Here is a 19,210-nt window from a genome sequence, read left to right on the forward strand (position 1 = left end):
TATTTACCTTTTAGAGATGCAATGTCTTCTAAAGCCACCCTGTATAGCTCCAAATAGACACCAGTCAACGTTATATGATCATGTTTTAGATAAAGACAGGGCTGGAAATGTATTTATTTAAAATATTTTTACCCTGTCCTTTTCCTTTAAAAAATGACTCAAGGAGGCTTATGTCTTTAAAAAAAACAATATTAAACACTAAAAACAGTAAATTATTCAAACATTAAAGAAGAATCAATAACATATTAAAATTTTAAGTAAAAGCATTATGAAAAACAGATTTAGAAGCAACAAACTATACTGTAAATCATTCTGTTTATTGTCTCCTGTTGTCACCAAGGTAAAGCTTGCCTAAAGAGATAACTCTTTGTGAGGGAGTTCCAGAGCCTGGGAGCTGTGACAGAGAAGGTCCTCTCCTGTGACCAGACCAAGGCCACCTGTGAGGGTGGAGGGACCAAGAGAAAGGCCTGCCAGGATTACCTTAACACCTGGCAGGCTCACAAAGGAAGACATGTCCTGGAAGCAGCACTTGGAATCATCAGCCAATGGAGCTGATCTAACAGAGGGGTTATGCGATCTCTATAACCAGCCGCAGTTAAAAATTTGGCTGCCGTGTTTTGGACCTGCTGAGGTTTCTGAGCACCTTCCTAAGGCAGTCCCACAAAGAGCACATTACAGTAATCCAGCTGGTAAATAAAATGTTGTTACCTATGTGAAGTTGTTGGCAAACATATAAAAACTCCCTTGTGCACAACTGAATTGAATTTGCTGCTTAGCCCCTCAAAAATATGACCAACTTTATTCCAAAGCACTCTGCTTCTCCCCCGGCCAATCTGTCTTTTCTAGGGTGGAAATATTAATACAGAGCTGAAACCATTGTGGCTAGCGTACACTTTCATTATGTGCTTCAAGAAACTTACTTCCTCAGGAAATAAAAGTAATAATATAGTAATGACAAATACAACCAAAATAATTTCAATATTAAAGAAAAATAAGAATATTTGTTTAAATCCTGCTCTTCTGCTAAAAGTCCCAAGAATAACATGCACTATGTTCATAAACTATATAGTACAAGCCCAACAGTTGCAAAAATCAGTAACAAAATATCAACACTTAAAGCAAACCAAAATAAAAACCTAGTAAGAGCAATAGCAGAAGACATCATGATCCATATCAAACAACAATAAAAATGTGGTTGAAATAAGTATCTTTTGATTTCTAATGACATATAAGCATGAGGAAGCCTGATAAATTTTAATCAGGAGGAGATTCCAGAGTCATGGTAGCATAATGAAAAAAAATCCCTGCACTCATTTTCTAAATCTCCCATTATGGCACCGAGAACCTCTGATACTGAGCTTAGTTTTTGGCAGGCATGAGTGGGGGAGACTCACAGAGAAATTCTGGGGTAAACTGCTCTTGCCTCCTTGAGCAACAAACTGCCCTTTAGCAAGTAGCCCCTAAGATAAACCAGTCCCAAGCCATTTACGTAGGTTTTGAAAGGCTACCATCAGCATTAGGTTCCCTTCCAGTTCTGCAGTTCTGTTACAATTATTACTATTGTTGTTAAACCCAAAGCCAACAAGAGCTGTCACAAAGGATTTGAAGGGCAAAGTAGCAGAGTTAGGTGCCTCTTCTGCTCAGTCCGCAACTAGCCACGAGTCAAAAATGAGGAAATGTGACAAATCAGAAAGTACCTCCAAGCTGTAAACCTGCTTCTTTAAATGCAGTGCACTCCCACCTAAGACAGGTTGTAAAACCTTACCTAGATCCCCAGTATTCTTTACTAGCAGTAGTTAATCCAGTATTTGATCTGGATTAACTTCCAGGTTGCTCCTTATGACCCTTCGCTGAAATGATTCCAGGTACAGTATCAGTTTATCATTTCCACTACCTCCCTGGGATCAGATGCTCGGGATAAGAAACAGAGTGGTGCATCATTCTCATGCTGGTATGTCTCAGCCCAAACGTCTGGGTGACATCACTCAACTGTTTCACACAGTTATCAGAAAGTATCAGTGAAGAGACAAAGCTTGGTGGTACAGCTCAGGCCAAAGGCCATGAAATCAAACCATAGCTTCCAAGCATACCCTTTGGATCCCTCCTTTGAAGTGGGAACGGAACCAGTGAAAAATAGCATCGTCATACGTCTATATCCATCTCAGCCAGACTGGCCAGAAGGATACTATGGTACTGAAGAGATCCAAACCAATCAGAAAGATACCATTCCTTATCCATATCCTGATATAACTCAAGAGAGTAAATCCCACCAAGGAGACAATTTTTGTCCCCAAACCAGGCCTAAAATCGGACTGGAAATGATTCAAGTAATACATTTCATTCAGAAAATCATGGCGTCAATATGCAGGTGTTTCCAACACCTTGGCTACTTTTGTGTAAGAGTGACATATTTTAATGTATTACTTCATACAGAGGGAGAGAGAAAGAGAGAGAAAGAGAGTGAGAGAGAGAATGAATGTACTTTTAAAAAAGCAGTTGTGACAGAAAAAACATCCAATTTGTTGCATAATTATGAATGTTCATGGGAGGTATGCAAGATGAGTTCCTGCTGGTTTACAGACCAAGCAGAGAATGGTTCAAACAGAAAAATAAGGAGAGAGTACAATTCTGTCCTTAAACTGTTTTTTTTTCTGCTGATGCTGTGGCATCAGAACCACTGCTGAGGTAACTACCTGGGCTGTGCCTCCATTTCATCTGCTCTTCAGTGGATGAGGTGCATCATGTTATCTCTAGAGCCTCCATCCTGAACATGGTACTAATTTATAGCAGGTTGATGACATGTAAAAACAACAACAACAAAATACTTGCTGTTGGTGACTTGATTGTTATTAAGGCTGAAGTAGAATTGAACAAATGGATATATGTGTCAATCCTCTTTCAGCATCACTCTTCTTGAAGATTCAGGAGATGGAGTAATATTCAGCAAAATATAGGTTATTTTTTATACACAAAGATGATCTCAGTATGTACGCTGTAGTTTAGCTGCTAAAAAACCCCAGTTACATTACACAGGGAACATCTACATTACATTTTTCTTCCAAAAATAGATTACGATAAATATGTTATCTATAGGTCATGAAAAAAAAGAGAGAGAGAGAGGAATACGGTGGTTCTTCCCACAATGATTCTGGCTCCATTCCATTGCTGGCTTTATCCCTGCCTACCGACAGAATAAAGCCCCAAGCAGATTAGTTTTGAAAGCATGTGGCCTTTGACGGGGTGGGGGTGGGGAAAAGGGTCAACCACCGCCATCTAAAAGGCCATGAAGACTGGTAGAGGGGCATTCTTTTCCTCCACCACTGTCATCAAGTGAATGTTTTCTAGGTGGTAAATAATATGTAAGATGTCATGGACCATTGTGGCATGTTGCACACTTCACTGATAAAATCACTCTCATTCAGCGAGTCTTGGAGACCACGGTGATGACAGGAGTCCGTGCCTGGGCTGTCCCTGGCACTTGCTTGCTGTTTGTGCTTGGATGAGTTCCAGTCTGCAAGTCTGACACCGAATGTTCACAAGAAGCCTATAGCTGAGCAGCCAAAGCATTAGCTTGCCCTTGCCCTTTGCACATCACAGATAATTAACATAAGGCAAGGAATGCCAGATCTGCTTCTGGCTACATCTGGCAATGTGTCTCCTTGGGAGAAGGTAGGGCGACATTTCTCTCCCAGTGAGGAAGAGCCCTGCTCAAAAGCCAGATTTGTACTGTTACAATCCAGTTCCAAATTAACCTTCTTTGTCTAGAGAAAGTGACTTGGAGCAGCTCTAAGCATTCTTGAAGGAGGCATTTTTCCACATAATAATCTGGTATCAGCTAAGGTATTAGTAGCCCTGGTAGATTATATGCTTCTGGAGATTAGCACAAGAACACCTTCTTGTTGATTCTCCCGTCACTAGCCATTGCTGTTGTGGACAAGGATTTCTTTTATATGCCTGGGAAAATTTGGAAGATGTCAAAGGGAGTATTTCAGTTAAAGCACATGTTGTTGCAAGTCATGGGTAAAAGTGATCCATTCAAACACACAAGTGCCATAATAACTGCACAGAAAGCTGTCTGATAATTGATAAGAGAAAATATGCTAAACAAGGGAGGAAGAAGTTTGATGGGACCAATGAGCAATTTAAGGATGTATCTTTGGTTAGGGCAGGAAGAATTGACAGAAAGGGCTTCTTCAGATTGACAGAAAGACACACAGACCCCCCCAAAAGTGCTGTGGGGACAACCTTGCAAAGTGTGATCATGGAATGGAGACCCAAAGGACAGTGAGTGTCCTTTTATGGTCATACTATCACTTTACCCTAAGTATTCATCCTAAGGATTCATCATTAGAACTTTGCCATAAGGATTCATCTTCCCAAAGGAATTGTGAATCATATTCTGTAATAGATTCTGTAGAGGCATTTAACAGAGAAGGCGCACCAGTGACACTTTGGACCACAGTGTACTAAATTCCGGACCTTGAAATCCCAAAGTAGATGTGAACTTTCTGTCTCCTCCTGTTTCTCCCTGAAGGTTAATGGGAAAAATATCAAAACTTTGGTAGATTATAGACAGATAAGTAACTGAAGGTATAAAGATCATAGTGTACAACCTTCTGTTTACATTCAGTAGACTGCAAAATTCCCATGCCTTTCAGTGGATGATGAGCTGGTCACTCTGTTGCATTGTGCCAAGATGAAACAACAGAAACTCGCAGAGCTTCCGATATTGTTTTTAAAACTGCTTGAAAGGATGTCAGAAAGATTACTCTCCACTACACTGCTTATGCCAGAAAGAACCGGCTTCATAGGGGCAAGGCAGATGGAAGTATTTCCTAATATGGAACCCGACTAAAAGACTCTCCCAGATGGGGCAAATATTCTGTCCCTCTTTTTCATGGTTGGTTATGAGACTTACCAGGATTCATGTCAACAACTATAAAAAAAGAGAACGAATGGCAGTCAGTGGTAGGTCCAAAAAACAAAACAAACACAACGGGAGTGGGGAAGTCTGGGTGGCTATAAGCCCAGCCTGATTCACAGCTGAGGCAGCATGCGTTGAGACATTTTGGTCCCCCTCTTTGGATTTAGATTAAACTCCCCGAAGAGCAAAGAGAGCCAGTAAACAGAAGAGAGGAATCAAGGAATGAATTGAATCCTGTGCATTTGGGACAAGAAAAGCTCATGGATCCATCCGTTTCTCCACAGCAAATTCCTATATACGTGGTAGGCAAAAGAAAAGGCTTCCCACTGGTGCTCTGAGGACAATTAAAGGCAGAAATAAACTTGGAAGCATCAAAACACTGAGCTTTGCCATCCTGGAAACAAGTGTGGGGGGAAGGAAATACTTTGGAGGAATGGCAAAAAAGTTATTGACAGATTTTGTCACTGTTGGAACCAAAATGAGCCTTGTCTGGCATGTGGGAGTAAAAAAGATCCAGTATCAACAGTCCATAACCAGACAGGAGACTGAGTGCTGTCTCTGGACATCCTGTAAATTCAATCTCTTGGCAACACAGCAAACAACTTATATACATATGGTGATCGGGGGGGGGGGGGAGAGGTGCCTATACTTACCTGTCAGCTACCAGATTACTTGCTTTCATGGAGAGGGTTGACTGGGATGATGTGAGCATTTAAACTTAAAGTTGCGAGTCGATGAAGCAGAGATGACAAGGGACAGCACTCAATGTCATGTGCAGTTCTTGTGATGAGATCTTTCACCATGTGGACTACATCTCTTTTGGAAAAGAGGGATATTGCCATACTATCTCATGCTTTTGTAACATAGACTACTGCAACACAATTTGTATGGTGCTGTCTTTGGAGATGCCTCAGATGCTTCAATGTCTACAAAATAGGAATAGATCCAATCTATCCTGCAGCAACTATGATGGTTTACTTTATCACCCAATCTGTAGTGCTAGGTCTTCCTCCTGAAATACGTTAAGTACTTTGGATACCGAATGATCCCCAGAAGAGGCTTTCAACATGCCATCGCCCCGCTTCAGTCACTGAAATTTAACATCCTTCCCAGGATGGTGCCTTCCACTAATAACTCTCCCTTGTTTCCCACGGCTTCTTCTATCTTTTCTTCTTACTTGAGAAGACCAGATAAGGAAAACAGGAGAAAATGCTTGTGCAGGGTTTTGAAATATGCTAGTGAGAGAGCCACCCATTTGGCAATATTCACTGTCTCTTTTCATATCACCCTAAACAGTCCCTGATGTGAAAAGTAGACTTATGTACGACATAAGGTGAAGACATTCATTGTGAAGAAAGGATTCTTTATACAGTTGCTCTAAGGAAGTGCAATGACCTTCGAGACTGGTGGAGATTTTTAGACATTAAGAGCTCTACCATGTCTTGAGACCAACCCCTGGAAGCTTCCCCAGGTCAAAAGAAATCCCATGGGAACTTGGGAATCTGGGGGTAGGAGTTTGAAACTTGTAATTAAAAATAAAAGGCCACAGATGATTACATCAATAGTCTTACACATGTGGAGCTGCACCGACAGGATATTAGCCTTTGAGTACAAGAATCTACTCTAAATGGGACCAGCAATAAGATACTAGCCACTGCTATTTAATGTTTTCCAAAGTTAATTTTGTAGTTTTAGTTTTTAGAAGTAGGGGGAGGTTTTGTATGACATTTCACATTTTCTCTGCAACCTACATTTGAACCCATAAGCAAGTTCAAACATGTTTATGAGTAATCTGGCCTTTCTCACCAGATTATTCACAAACAGCTTAAAAACCCACCCTTATGTTCAAAATAGACTGGAAAAAATATATATGACATGTCATAGAAATCCTCCCCCTAGTTAGAAGCCTTACTGAGCTTTGGAAAGGTGGAGTGTTTAAAACTTTATTTATTTGTTTACTTACATATCTATATACTGCCTGTGTATGGAACTCAAGGTGATTTGCAACATTTAAAATAGATATATACAGTAAACATAATGAATAAATCATTCAAAAGTGAGATGACGGACTAAAACACATTAAAGCATTATTAAAACATACAGTATATGAATGTTATACAGTATATGCTATCCCATGAAGTGTCCAAATTTAGATGCCAAACATCTGTTTAAAAATGAATGTTTTCACCTGCTGGCAGAAGGATAAACAGGTATCCTGAGGAAGGGTGTTCTATAATTTGTTTTGATGAACAAATAAATGATGACAATGTTCCCAAAATAGCTGATCTAGCCTCCCCCTTGCCCAGTTTCAAAAACAGTAGCGCCATCGAAGCAAGGCAGAGGCTCTGGGCATCACTCCACAGAAAGATCAGAAGCCCCTTATTCCATCTCTCTTTCTCTTTCTCTCTCTCTCTCTCTCACACACACACAGACACAGAGAGAGAGAGAGAGAGAGAGAGAGAGAGAGAGAGAGAGAGAGAGAGAGAGAGAGAGAGAGAGAGAGAGCAAGGCTAAGTCAGCATGTTTTAATGTGAAAGGCATTATAAGCCCTACATTTTCAATGATACCTCCCACTAGAAGAAAATTGAGTCTAAAATTATTTAATTGCACTTTTATTAAAAGGGAAAAGGCGAGTCATACTATGGGGCCACTGTTCTTGATCGGCACTGCTGCTAAAAGAGTTGGTTCTAAAATATGTCACAGAATAGGGCGACGATTTACAATCAGAGCAGAAGCCAGTCTGTCAAGAGGAAGAATTCTTGGATTCCCTAATTCATCACATTTAAATCTTTCTCCTTCCTTTATTATATTTAGGAAGTCACACTTATTCCATTTTATCTCCTAAAAAAAAACAGTTTTGAATCTTTCATGTGTTTTGTTCCACCCACAGATAATCTGGCACTTCAGTGCACATAAATAATTCCATGGAATTTTTATATGCTTTGTGATAATATGATTTTGTGTACCATACTAATGGTTACTAGAATTCATCTCTGTGTCAATTGGAGACTGTGTACCAAAGACAGACTCTACTGTACTGAAATAAAAATAAATTTATTTTATAATTTATTAGGGCTAGATTGCAACTTGTAATTAAGAGAAATCAGGTCTCAGGCCACCTAATGAGTTCTTAAGAAAATATTATAGGTTATAATTATGGCAAAATTCTAAGCTAATATGGAATGTATTAAAGCGATTATGTTTTTCAAAACATAAAATAAGATACTGAAAAATGCACGTGTGACCTAAGTATTAAGTTGATGTTTTATTTTAATACTGCCACATAATATATTTTGGCATCTTTATTATTAATAATGATTAATGTAATTATATTATGATTAAGCTTACAATTATTAAATGCTTGCTTAATTTTTAACAATTTTGTGACATTTCCCCCCCCCCTTAATATAGCCCCTCTTCTTTTCCTTTTTGAATATTCCAATATTAGTTTACAAAAGTGGTAATTTAGAGAAATGGACTGAGCTCCCGGCAGGTAAGCTTATCATCACTTCACACAACTGATAAATGTCTTCATTCAAAGCATGTCTGCATTGAGTTACTCGCTGGATTAAATAGGATTGAAACCCTCCATAGAAAGCAGGCATAGACAACAGGGGAGGAGGCTCAGGCAGTCCTCCCCAGGCACTCCTCCTTGATCCTGATCCCTGAAGTTTGTTCTAAGCCCAGGAAAACCATTAAAGGCTTTCCTTGGATTGGGCGCTGGGGCCCACCTGTTGGGGAAGCGTGTATTCATCACTAGCTGAGGTGCGTTGTCTTTCATCCAGAAGCGCCAAGACAGAGGAGAAAAACTGAGACCGGCCAACAGCTTCCGGTCGGAATCCATTCACGCTGGTGTTTTGGCTTCCTAGCGCAGAGAAATCAGAACCTCAGCCCTATATCCGAGTCAGGATTCCTCTCCGGATCCCGAGCTGGTGGGCAAGCAGGAGTTTTGGGAGCTGCTAGGGAAAAGAGTGGGCGCGGGGGGGGGAGGAGGAGGGAGCGCCAGCCCTCCTTCCCCCTTGCTTTGCCACTGAGCAAGGGGAACTTTTTAACCCTTTCCCCGCCACCAAGGCGAGCTGTGCAGCGGGGAGCGCCTGTAAGGTCCAAGACAGCACTGACACGCGGGGGGGGGGGGGGGGAAACAACCGCGCCGCTTCCCCTGGCAGTCGGGAGGCGAGGAAATCGTCTGAAGCCGGCCAGCCCCCCCCCCCGGAGTAAAAGGGTCGCCAGCCACCGGGGGCTACCGCTCGCCTGCGACGGCGTGGAGGAGGAGGAGCGGGGGGGGGGGAGAGAATGGCTGCCACCGGGAGCGACGGAGGAGTGGGTGCTGCTCCGCTGCCCCCCCCCCCAAGAAGGGACCGGGCCGGGACACCGGGCTTCCTCGTCTAGGCGGCCTCTTCAGCGGTGGCTGCTTTCCTCCCGAAGGGGAGCGGTTTCCGAGGGGGAGCGCTGGCCCGTCTGGCGGCACGGCTTTGCCGGCCACGCGTCCCTGAAGGCGGCGGGCGGGAAGGAGACCCACAGAGGCGGGAGGCGGCTGTGGCGGCCGAGGGGAAACGCGCTCATCTCCACGCCCTCGGATCGATCCTCAACCGGGCCCCGCTACGGATCGGGACCAGCTTCCCCTTCAACTCCTGCCGCGGAAAAAGCTCCCGTACAGCTAGCTGGTGACCAAGGACTTTTTTGGACAAGCGGGCGGGAGCGGACAAGGATCCTTCCTTCGCCTCTTCGGAAAGACCCGAGAAAGAACCATCTGCCCGTCGATTCAACTTCTCCGTGGGTATTTAAAAACAAGAGAACCCAAGTAGGGAACCCGGTCGATGACGGCGACCAGAATCACGGGTTTTCAGCGCGGGACTCTCCCTGCCTTGCGGCTGCCGTCATCTCGGCCGCCAAAAGCGCATTGAAGCGGGGCCTCATCTCGGCCTCTTGGAGAAGATCGTTAGGACAGAGAAGAGCAGGCGAATGCTTTTCTCCTTTCGACAGCGTTGCAAAAACGAAATCCTGCTCCAAGAGCTTGGTGAACGTTGTCTTTTCAGGTCAAGGGTCTGAGCAACAAGAAAGGACTGTGGAACTGAGAGATAATTATTAGAAAACGGACTCGCTCCCCTCCCCATAATTAAGTGGGGGATTCCCGGCTACGGGGCCAGCCTGGATTTCCTTCTCCCAGAATCGGTGTCGAGTTCTTATTCCCGTAATCATACATTCTAGCGCTGTGTTAGCAAAATCTATGGTCCCTCAAACAACCATAGGTAGTGTTGTCAGGGAAAAAAACTGATAATTTTTAAGAAGCCTCATGAGAGACGCGACCCTGTATGTCAACGTTCCGGTAATCAAATGTTAAAAGTGTCGTTCGCCGAATAGAAAAGTGTGTTTCGCAGAATAAACAAAACATCAAGATCGTTTCCGCAAAAGAGTCATTTAGGAGGGCGTAACGAATATATTATAAACCCGCAAGGTGCCCACTTTCCATACTATGGCATTACGGCTAAAAAAACTGCACAAACCCAACGAACGAAATCCGTTCTTCTATGTCACTCGCCAAATTATAATTCTTGTAAGTAAGCCAAACATTTCGATATTGTGATTTCTATTAATGCTTTGTAGAGACACTCAACATGCTTTCCAGTAGGAAGAAGTACAGGATATAAAATTCTAAATAATATTATTACGATTAAATGAAAACGTAGTTTTGGTAACGCCTTGGATTTGCCGCAAGCAATTATGTTCAAATTCATTATAATAAGAAATACTAATAAAATAACTGAATGTATAAATTGGCATCAATAGGCATTTGGTGTTTTTTTTAAAATGTTTGTGATAGTAAATGTGCTAATCACGCCAACGCAACTACTCTCCCTCACAGGACAACTATGGTAATCTCTAGAGGACCAAACTCTGAAATCCTCCGTGGATTTCAACAACAATAACCACAAAACGCCCTGTCTCGTTGTATCCACGATTGGCAAGACAACAAGAAGCCGCTTTCGTCGGAGATCGTCCCTCCGCGATTGCTGGGAGCCTGGGAAGACCTCTTTTGCTTCTAAAGGCGCGCGAGTCCCGTCTTTACACAAATAACCCGGCGTCTGTTTATCCAGACCTCAAGCTGTTTCTCCCTGCTGCTCTTCCAGGCTCGATTCACGCGCACCCGCCCCAAAACACACCGAGAGACGGCAGCCAGCTGTTGGGGGTGCGCGCGCGCGTGTTTGTTTAAATGCAAACTCTTTCCCGCGTCTCTCTCTCTCTCTCTCTCTCTGCCTCGGCTGCTCGACTTTTTGCCCGCCGAGGGAACGGAAAACCAGCGTGCCGGTCGCGATCCGCCAATGCCGCTTGGCTCAGCCCGAGAGCTCGCCCGCCCGCCCGCCGGCTCCCCTTCCCGCTCCTCCAGCCCCGGCCGCAGCCCTCCGGGTCGCCAGGCGACTCGCCCTCGGACTTCCGAGGCACCCGAAGGCCGCTGGGCGTGAAAGCCTTCCCGCGGGCTGGAGCTGCAGCTCTCCAGGCACGGCCGCGTCCCCGGGGTCGCCGGGCGCCAACCAGCCAAGCAAGTCACCCCGCTGCGGACGGCGGGGCGCAGCGAGAGGAGCGCCCGCCCCGTCCCGCTCTTTTCTCCCCTTTCTCCGTCCTCAAATTCTGCCGATGGCTCGGGTGCGTGTGTGCGCGCGTGGGGAGGGGCGCCCTTCAGCTGGGGGGGGGGAAAGGACGACCGTCCCCTCCTAATCCCAGCCTCGGAGGACCAAGCCAGCCATCGTGGGCGCAGCGGATCACTTACATCGAGGGCAGCCCGCGCGGAGGCAGAGCCGGGGCCGTCCGTTCTCCTCCTCCTCCTCCTCCTCTTCCCCAAGGCTGCCGGCTTTCCACTCCCCTCCGGCGTCCCCCTGGAGCTCTCCTGGGCCGCCGGCGCTCCGCAGCAGCTTGGAGGACGAGCCCGCCGTCGAGTGCGTCCCCGCGGCTGAGGCCATCGGCTTTATGGATGAGGCCATCGGCGCCCCCAGGCAGCTGCCATCGGGCAGCGCGCTCCCAGCCCGCCCCATTTCCAGCAGCGCCACCAGCCAAGCGCCCCCCCACCCCTCCCCACCCTGTGGGCTTCGGGACCCGCCCTTCCCCGCCCGCGGCGGCCCTAGCGCCTGCCCGGCTCCGGCCAGGAGGGAGGGGAGGAGGCGAGCCTGCGGAAAAGGAAGAGGCGCTCCGTGGGCTGAGTGGACGGGGAGGGATGGGTGGAAGGAACGAAGGGAGATGTTGGAGGGCGCAAAGAAGTTGCCCCGGGAAGGGGAAAGTCCGGGAGGGCCGGGTCCGCTCTCTCCGAGGAGAGAAACGGGCTTCTTCCGAGGGACCTGAACGCGTCTGGAGCTTATTAGGGAACGTGGGAAAAGGGTCTTCTCGCCCGCACCCGAGAGCCTTTTAGGCGGTGGGAGCGAAACCGGTAACAGGGGTGTCCTTCTTGCTCCGTCCATGGGAAGAGGATACCTGGGGCCCCGCACGGCCTCGGTTAAGGGCAGTCCCATTTGTCGTCTCGGCGCCTGATAGAAACTTGGGAGGAATGAACCCGCCTCCCCTCCTGGAAAGGACTTGTTGCAGGGTGCAGGAACAGCCCACCCGCTACCCCTGGGCCATCAGAAGGAGAACCGGGTTTGACCGAGGAGCCGGATGCTGGCTTCTCCTTCCCGGTTCCTTAGGGAATGCACAGATGCCGCAACATGTTCAGTAAATAATATTTGTATACTGTATCTACAGAGGGACTCTTACTCCCCAAGCTTTTTGCCCTTCCGGAGGATACAACGCCTGTATGGTGTTAGAATGAGGGATTAGGAGTCTGGCGGCCTGAGTTCAAACCCCTGCTTGGCCACAGAAACATATTGGGGGCGTGTGTGTTGTTGTTGTTCAGTCGTTTAGTCGTGTCCGACTCTTCATGACCCCCATGGACCAGAGCACGCCAGGCCCTCCTATCCTCCACTGCCTCCCGGAGTTGGGTCAAATTCATGTTGGTTGCTTCGCAGACACTGTCCAGCCATCTCATCCTCGGTCGTCCCCTTCTCCTCTTGCCTTCCCACTTTCCTAAACTAACATCAGGGTCTTTTCCAGGGAGTCCTCTTCTCTTGCTAAAACCACTCCTGAAATATTTCACATACTGTACCTGGAAAACTCTACCTATTATGGTTGCTGTAAGTCAGAGGTTGATTGGGCCACATGTAAAAGCAATAAGGGCTGTGCTCCAAAGCTCCCTGTCAGATCAACACACCTGAATACATTCTCCTCCAGGACCAGTGCAGATAATTAAAAGAGTGGTGTCTGCTTAGCCAAACCAGTGTCAGGTCATTTCAAATCCTACATTCCAAGCATAGCATAGCATGGCCTGTCCCTTCGTTTGTTTAAAGCATTTTTATGAATGATGCTCTTCCCCCAGCAATGTCAGTAATACAATTTCCTTGTCAATATGCCCACAAGTTCAGAACTGGGAGTTTTTCAGCCTGGGTTTTAACATCTGCACCACTAACTGGCTGCCACCTAAGAGATGCCTTCACATTGTGCTCCATGCATATTTTTCTAATATAGATATAAAAAAGAGCTAAGGTTAAATCGCCACAGGTCGCACATTCCTGCCGCTGGGATTCTTCCGCTTTCAGGACAATCCCCTTTCAAGATGATCATTTCTTGAACATGTCATTTCACTACACTAGCAGTTCACAAGTGATCCTTCCTCTCACAAATTATACCCTGTTCATGCCACTGCTCTGCTGCAAAAGAAATGGGTGCCATGGGTAGGCTTTGGACTCCCTGAAGGGGCCAAGGATTCAACTGAAAGTAGAGAGGGTAGAATAATGTAGTGCCATGGAGTAATGATAGCAGTGTGATTGATACGAGTATTCCCTTTTTTGTGTGAAGCAAAGAAATTTGTACATTTGCTATGCCAGTTCAATATGCTTGTTCAGTTGTTTGAATATACAACATTAATAACTGATGAGTGACCACAGATTCTGTTTTTATGGCGTAATCACAATATAGTCTGGAATACCACCAAGGCAGAAAATTCAAAAATGGTATTTAGACCTTCCCTAAATAACACTTTTGAATCTTTTCCATATAATCCCAATGACTAAAATCACATATATTAATTATTGGAAGCAAAACAAAGGTCCTGGTGATTTTCTTTAGGGTGCCTAGAATCTTCTCTAGAGTGGCTTGTTAAATCATAGGATATATTTCTGATGTCTAAACTGTGGTTGTTTACATGAGGGGAAGCAGACAAATAGACACTTTGAGAACAAAAAAGTTTAGTTGTAAAATAACATAACCATTTATATAAATGTTTGTTTTTGTTTTAAAACTGACACTGTACCTGTACACACAGTATATTTTAGTGGTCCAATAAAGGTATTAGCCATTTTGTTTTGAAATTTGTACAAGGAACAGTTTATTTTTTTCATTTTACCTATACGGAGATTTCCAGAGAGGTAGCCATGTTGTGTCTCGCAGCAAAACAAACAATCCATCCACACCTCAAAGATTAACAAGTTTTATTCACTTCCACCCATCTGATGAAGTGGGATGCAGTCCATGAACTTTAGGCCAAATAAAAATTATTAGTCTGAAGGTGTCACAAGATTCTTAAATATTTCTGTCTTTTCCATCATGAAACTCGGATCTATTCAGAGGCTTATTGTTATGCATATACAGTATACTCAAAATCTCTCTTTTATTCTTCCCCACATAATAATTCCTGGTATATACACCATGCCATGACAAGTTCCATATGGAAAAAGGTGGAATAGAAATATACCAAATCTGCCTGCTATACCCTATGTGGTGAAAATATTGGGATAATTTCTTATATAACCTCACTAGACCAGAATCCTGTTTGCAAACACAGATCGTGATGCCTCCACAGCCAGAGAGTCCTATTTCTGAATCTCTGATTTCTGATTTGCAGCATGTTTGGAAAGGGGCTCTTCATTTGTCCTTAGGGCTGGTGGGTTCTATCATGCACATATAGCAGCAAGAGGGAAACTTAATGGAGAGTGGACTGTTCTGCACACATTCCGCAATGAAAGGGACAATGGCTAGTCTGATATTTATTCATCACCTTAACAAACAAAAATAATCCAAACCACAAACCACTACAAAACATCCTTTAAAATGTGTTTAAATGGTTTATCTATTTATTTGCTTTATTTATAGCTCACGTTTTTCCCCATGAAAGGGCTGAAGGTGGCATGCTGCAAATAAGAAAACGTATTTATATATTAAATCACAATACATTAAAATGTTAATATTAAAGTGGAGCTTAGTATTAGACATACTAATGATACCAGTTAAACTATCCTGGAGAACAATGTTTACTAAGGGAAGAAACTGGTCTGTACTTTTTCAATTTTGTATATTAATTACTATTGTATTTTGAATCTTAATTATTATTTTATATACATATTAGTTATCAAAATATTTTGAACAAAAGGAATGAAGTAAATGTACTTAAATTTCTAAAATTGTAAAACTATTGTATCTTAATGTTCTTAGGTGGTCATCTTCCTCACAAACCAGGGTGGGCCTGATAATTAAATTTCTAATCCTCTCCCATCTCTGTATTAGATGCTTGAGGTAGGTGCAAGGGGAGGGCTTCTCCACAGTCACAGGTGTGAAGGCAACCATCTCAGTCATGAGGAGAAGTATGGAAATACCTACCCACCATTTCTCTTGTTGGAAAAGCAACCAGCCTCCCTTCACCCAGCTTATGTTCGTCTTTACCCATCCAGTTCCCAGTTCCCGTACTAGCCTGCTCTATAGATTCTGTGTCATTGTAGCAGATCAGCAAATAACTGTGAGCAACTGGGGGTGGGGCAGCTCAAAAAGTGACAGCAAACAGTAGCCAATATTTATGCTTGGAATGAAACAAATTGTACCTCCAGAAATACCATCTGGAAAATGGAATTCCACCTACCTCACAATTTTCACACAGAGTCTTTTCTATTGATGAAGGCTGCTGAAGCTGATTATTGTTGACTGAGAAACCTCAGTAACAAGAACTTAAATTCTGGGGAAGTTTTGTGATGGCAGAGATGTTTCATCCAATAATATTTCTTCTTAGCTTCAATCCTTACTGTGAAGATCACATCAGACTCCAAATTACCTACTCTCTTGAACTTCAGGAAGTGCTGTTCTTTTGTGGCTGTGTGTGGCATGTTGAAGAATATCACACAGCTACTATAGTGGTTATAGGTGTATAATACTGTTTTTCAACCCTTTTGTGTTTGATGAATCTTTGTAACATGTTGGGATATCCTAAAGAACTGCAGCCTCCTCTCCCCCCACCCTGCTAAAAGCAGATAAGAGAAACACTGCTGAAAACCCCAGAAGATATGTTCAGAAACCAAGGTTTGAATGGAATGCTCGTTAAAAATATTGAGTTAATATGTCTGCTCTATTTAGTGTCCCATTAATGTAATATCTAAAAAATCTACATGCACTAAAACACTTGGTGCTATAAATCTGAGAACTGGTTGAAAGATTCTGCCTTATATATGGTAGAATTTGATGACATTTCAGAAACACCTCATGAAAAATAGCTATTGTGTATAATCTAACAGTTTAGGTTTGGGTACTTTTTGGGTGTTTTTGTTCTGTGTGTGTCTTGATCTCAAATATACTTACATCATCTCCTTTTGCTCATACAGATTTATTTTTCTAGAAACAGCCATAGGGAGACCATGGGGCTGGAAGGAGAACATCATCTACTTGTCATTTTCCTGTAAAGACTATAGTATGTGCTTAAAGTTCTATCTGCCCTTTAATGGGATAAATGGCAGCTTCCAGGGAGCTTTAAAAAAACAAATATGGGAAGGGGAAGAATGGACTGCTTTATTCTCCATTAAAATTTCCAACTGCACAAATGCTTTTTGCAGACATTGAAAGATGCGGGACAGCCAGTCACAGATCATCATATCTTTCCCACACTGGCTTCAGTTGTACTAGATATAACTTTTTTATAATTCCTTCTGTAGAGGTCCCAGCTTTCTGGCCTTGTTTCTTATTTTCACTGATGACAAACAGACTTGTTTTAAGTTCTGCTGAAAGGAAGACCATGTAATGTATGAGCAGATTGACTAAGAAGAGAAGGGAGAACCTAGACTTTATCAGAAGTGAGACTTTTGAGGAGAACAGGCTGGACTGAAATATCTGATGGAAATATGAGGCAAAATTGTAAAACTGAAGAGACCAGTGGATTCTAGGTTCTTCAAAGCAAAACAGGAAAGTGTTGAGAGGGCAGATGGTTCTAGGAAACTATATAGATCTGGTAAGAGTGTTGTTTTCCACAGCACTAAAGTAGATCAGGAGGTAAGGTAGGGCTCCTGTACAGAATATAGAAGGATAAAAATCTAATATCATTGATTTCTGATTAGACACTCACCCAGTAAACGACTTAGAAGAAAGCACATTTATAAACAACATGTGGGCATGTTAATTACACAAGAGAATTTTAAACATCAGTTTTACTTCTAGAGGTTAGAAACCAATATTTTTTTTTAAAAAAGATGAATTTGGCACTTCTTTGTCCTTGCATTTATGGAAGCAATGGTAAGCACGACACATGAGGGGTTTTTTAAATAGATCTGGATTGTATCACAGTCCCTGAGAAACATCTGATAATGTTCACATCAATATTTTTTCATCCTGGGGGAAAATCAGGCTGTCTTCAACAGAAATCTTACGAAGACACATCAAATATAGCATAAAATATGCTAAATCTAACATCAAGTACAGATTAAAGTATATTTCAATGCTTTCAGTCACTGCCCTTGTTCCCTTTACATCATTTCTAATTTGCTGAGGTTGAATGCCAATACAGCCAATGACACCTGCTATACAATTAGGGTCTGTATAAGTAACATGATGCTGCATTGAATGAAGCAATACACATATACACTCCTCAATCATAATTTCATCTGCATCACATTAAACAATAGGCCGTCCCCCCTTGCCCTTTAAGCACCTCAGAGCTGCCTTTAAGCAGTCTCTGTCATGAATCATACTAGCCAAAGGCTTCCTTACTAGCAAGTTAGATTTAAATCTAAATGATGATGATGTTGAAAAAATTGTCTTGAGCGAAGGGGAATCTTGGATGGTTTAGGACACTCTTGCTTTGGGGATAATTAAGCAATATTGTTTTTCTCACAAGTCATTGTGTCATTTGGAAATATACTGTAATTTTTTGAATGGAATCTGTCATGCTACAGATTAAAAAAAAAACTTCCAGAAAGAAAATGTAAACTGGAAACAGTTTAAAAACAGAGAGAGCATCCCCTGTATTATGCAGCCACTGAAGCCATCCTGGTTATTACTCCAGCGCAAGAATAAAATGATTGGCAATCCTTTTTATGCTGACAGCTTTCACTGTACAATAGGTCGACTTCAGTTGAGGAGTGACTGTGCCCTTGGGAGGATGAACAGATACAGAATATTTAGCCCTGGGGTCCCCAAGTAACCACTAGGTAGCGCAGGTGACGGGGGAGGAGTTGCTGAGCCAAAGAAGTCTAACGTCGGTAGGTGGGGCCAAGCAGGTTGACCCTGCTCACTTCAGCATCTCTTCTTCTTCTTCTTCTTCTTCTTCTTCTTCTTCTTCTTCTTCTTCTTCTTCTTCTTCTTCTTCTTCTTCTTCTTCTTCTTCTTCTTCTTCTTCTTCTTCTTCTTCTAATTAATAGAAGCGGTCAACCGGCCATGCAGATGCGTACAGATACCAGATGTATGCTAAAGATCCTGTCGTGGCCAGGGACTCTGGGCTGTCATTCTGGGCATGCTGGACGCGAGCATGGTTTAAGAGGTTTTCTATTAACACCAACTGCCTTGGAGCAGAAGAATGTCTGGTCTGCCTGAAGATGAATTCCGTGCTGAAATGAGAAACAGCTATGGCGGGTTGTCTCCTTTCTTATGGAAGGAGAAAGAATCAAGGCAACACAACAGACCTAAAGTTACACATTCGAACCCTCGCGCATAGCCTTCAAATGACAAGTTAAGCCCATGATGCACCTCAACCCCCGCTTCGCCTCTCAACCGCACTTGGCGCTCACCTCCCATAGCTGTCCGCTTATCCGGAGGCATTCTGCTATCTACTTATTGGCAATTGGCGGTGCCAATTCATTCCTCTTTCACGCGATTGTCTCTTGGGCTGTCTGCCCCTTCCAATCCTTAATCTCGGAGACGAACGCTGCCGCGACGAACCGTTCCTATTGGTTATGCGGTCGCCCTTCGTTTAAAAGTGGCTTTCGATTGGTTGCTTGGAGCACTCCTTCTGTGCCGTAA

At 43.7% G+C, this 19,210-nt stretch overlaps 1 protein-coding gene across 1 annotated transcript in view; it reads right to left on the reverse strand.

Moving 5' to 3' along the window:
- PITX3 (paired like homeodomain 3) overlaps positions 1-11,866 on the reverse strand; it is a 37,396-nt gene extending 25,530 nt beyond the window's left edge. The window contains exon 1 of the mRNA XM_020791205.3: positions 11,691-11,866. The gene's annotated coding sequence lies outside the window, so the exon portion shown is untranslated. The remainder of the gene's footprint in view (positions 1-11,690) is intronic.
- Positions 11,867-19,210: the final 7,344 nt, after the last annotated feature.

Source organism: Pogona vitticeps, chromosome 3 (assembly GCF_051106095.1).
Source record: "Pogona vitticeps strain Pit_001003342236 chromosome 3, PviZW2.1, whole genome shotgun sequence".
Lineage (NCBI taxonomy): Eukaryota > Metazoa > Chordata > Lepidosauria > Squamata > Agamidae > Pogona > Pogona vitticeps.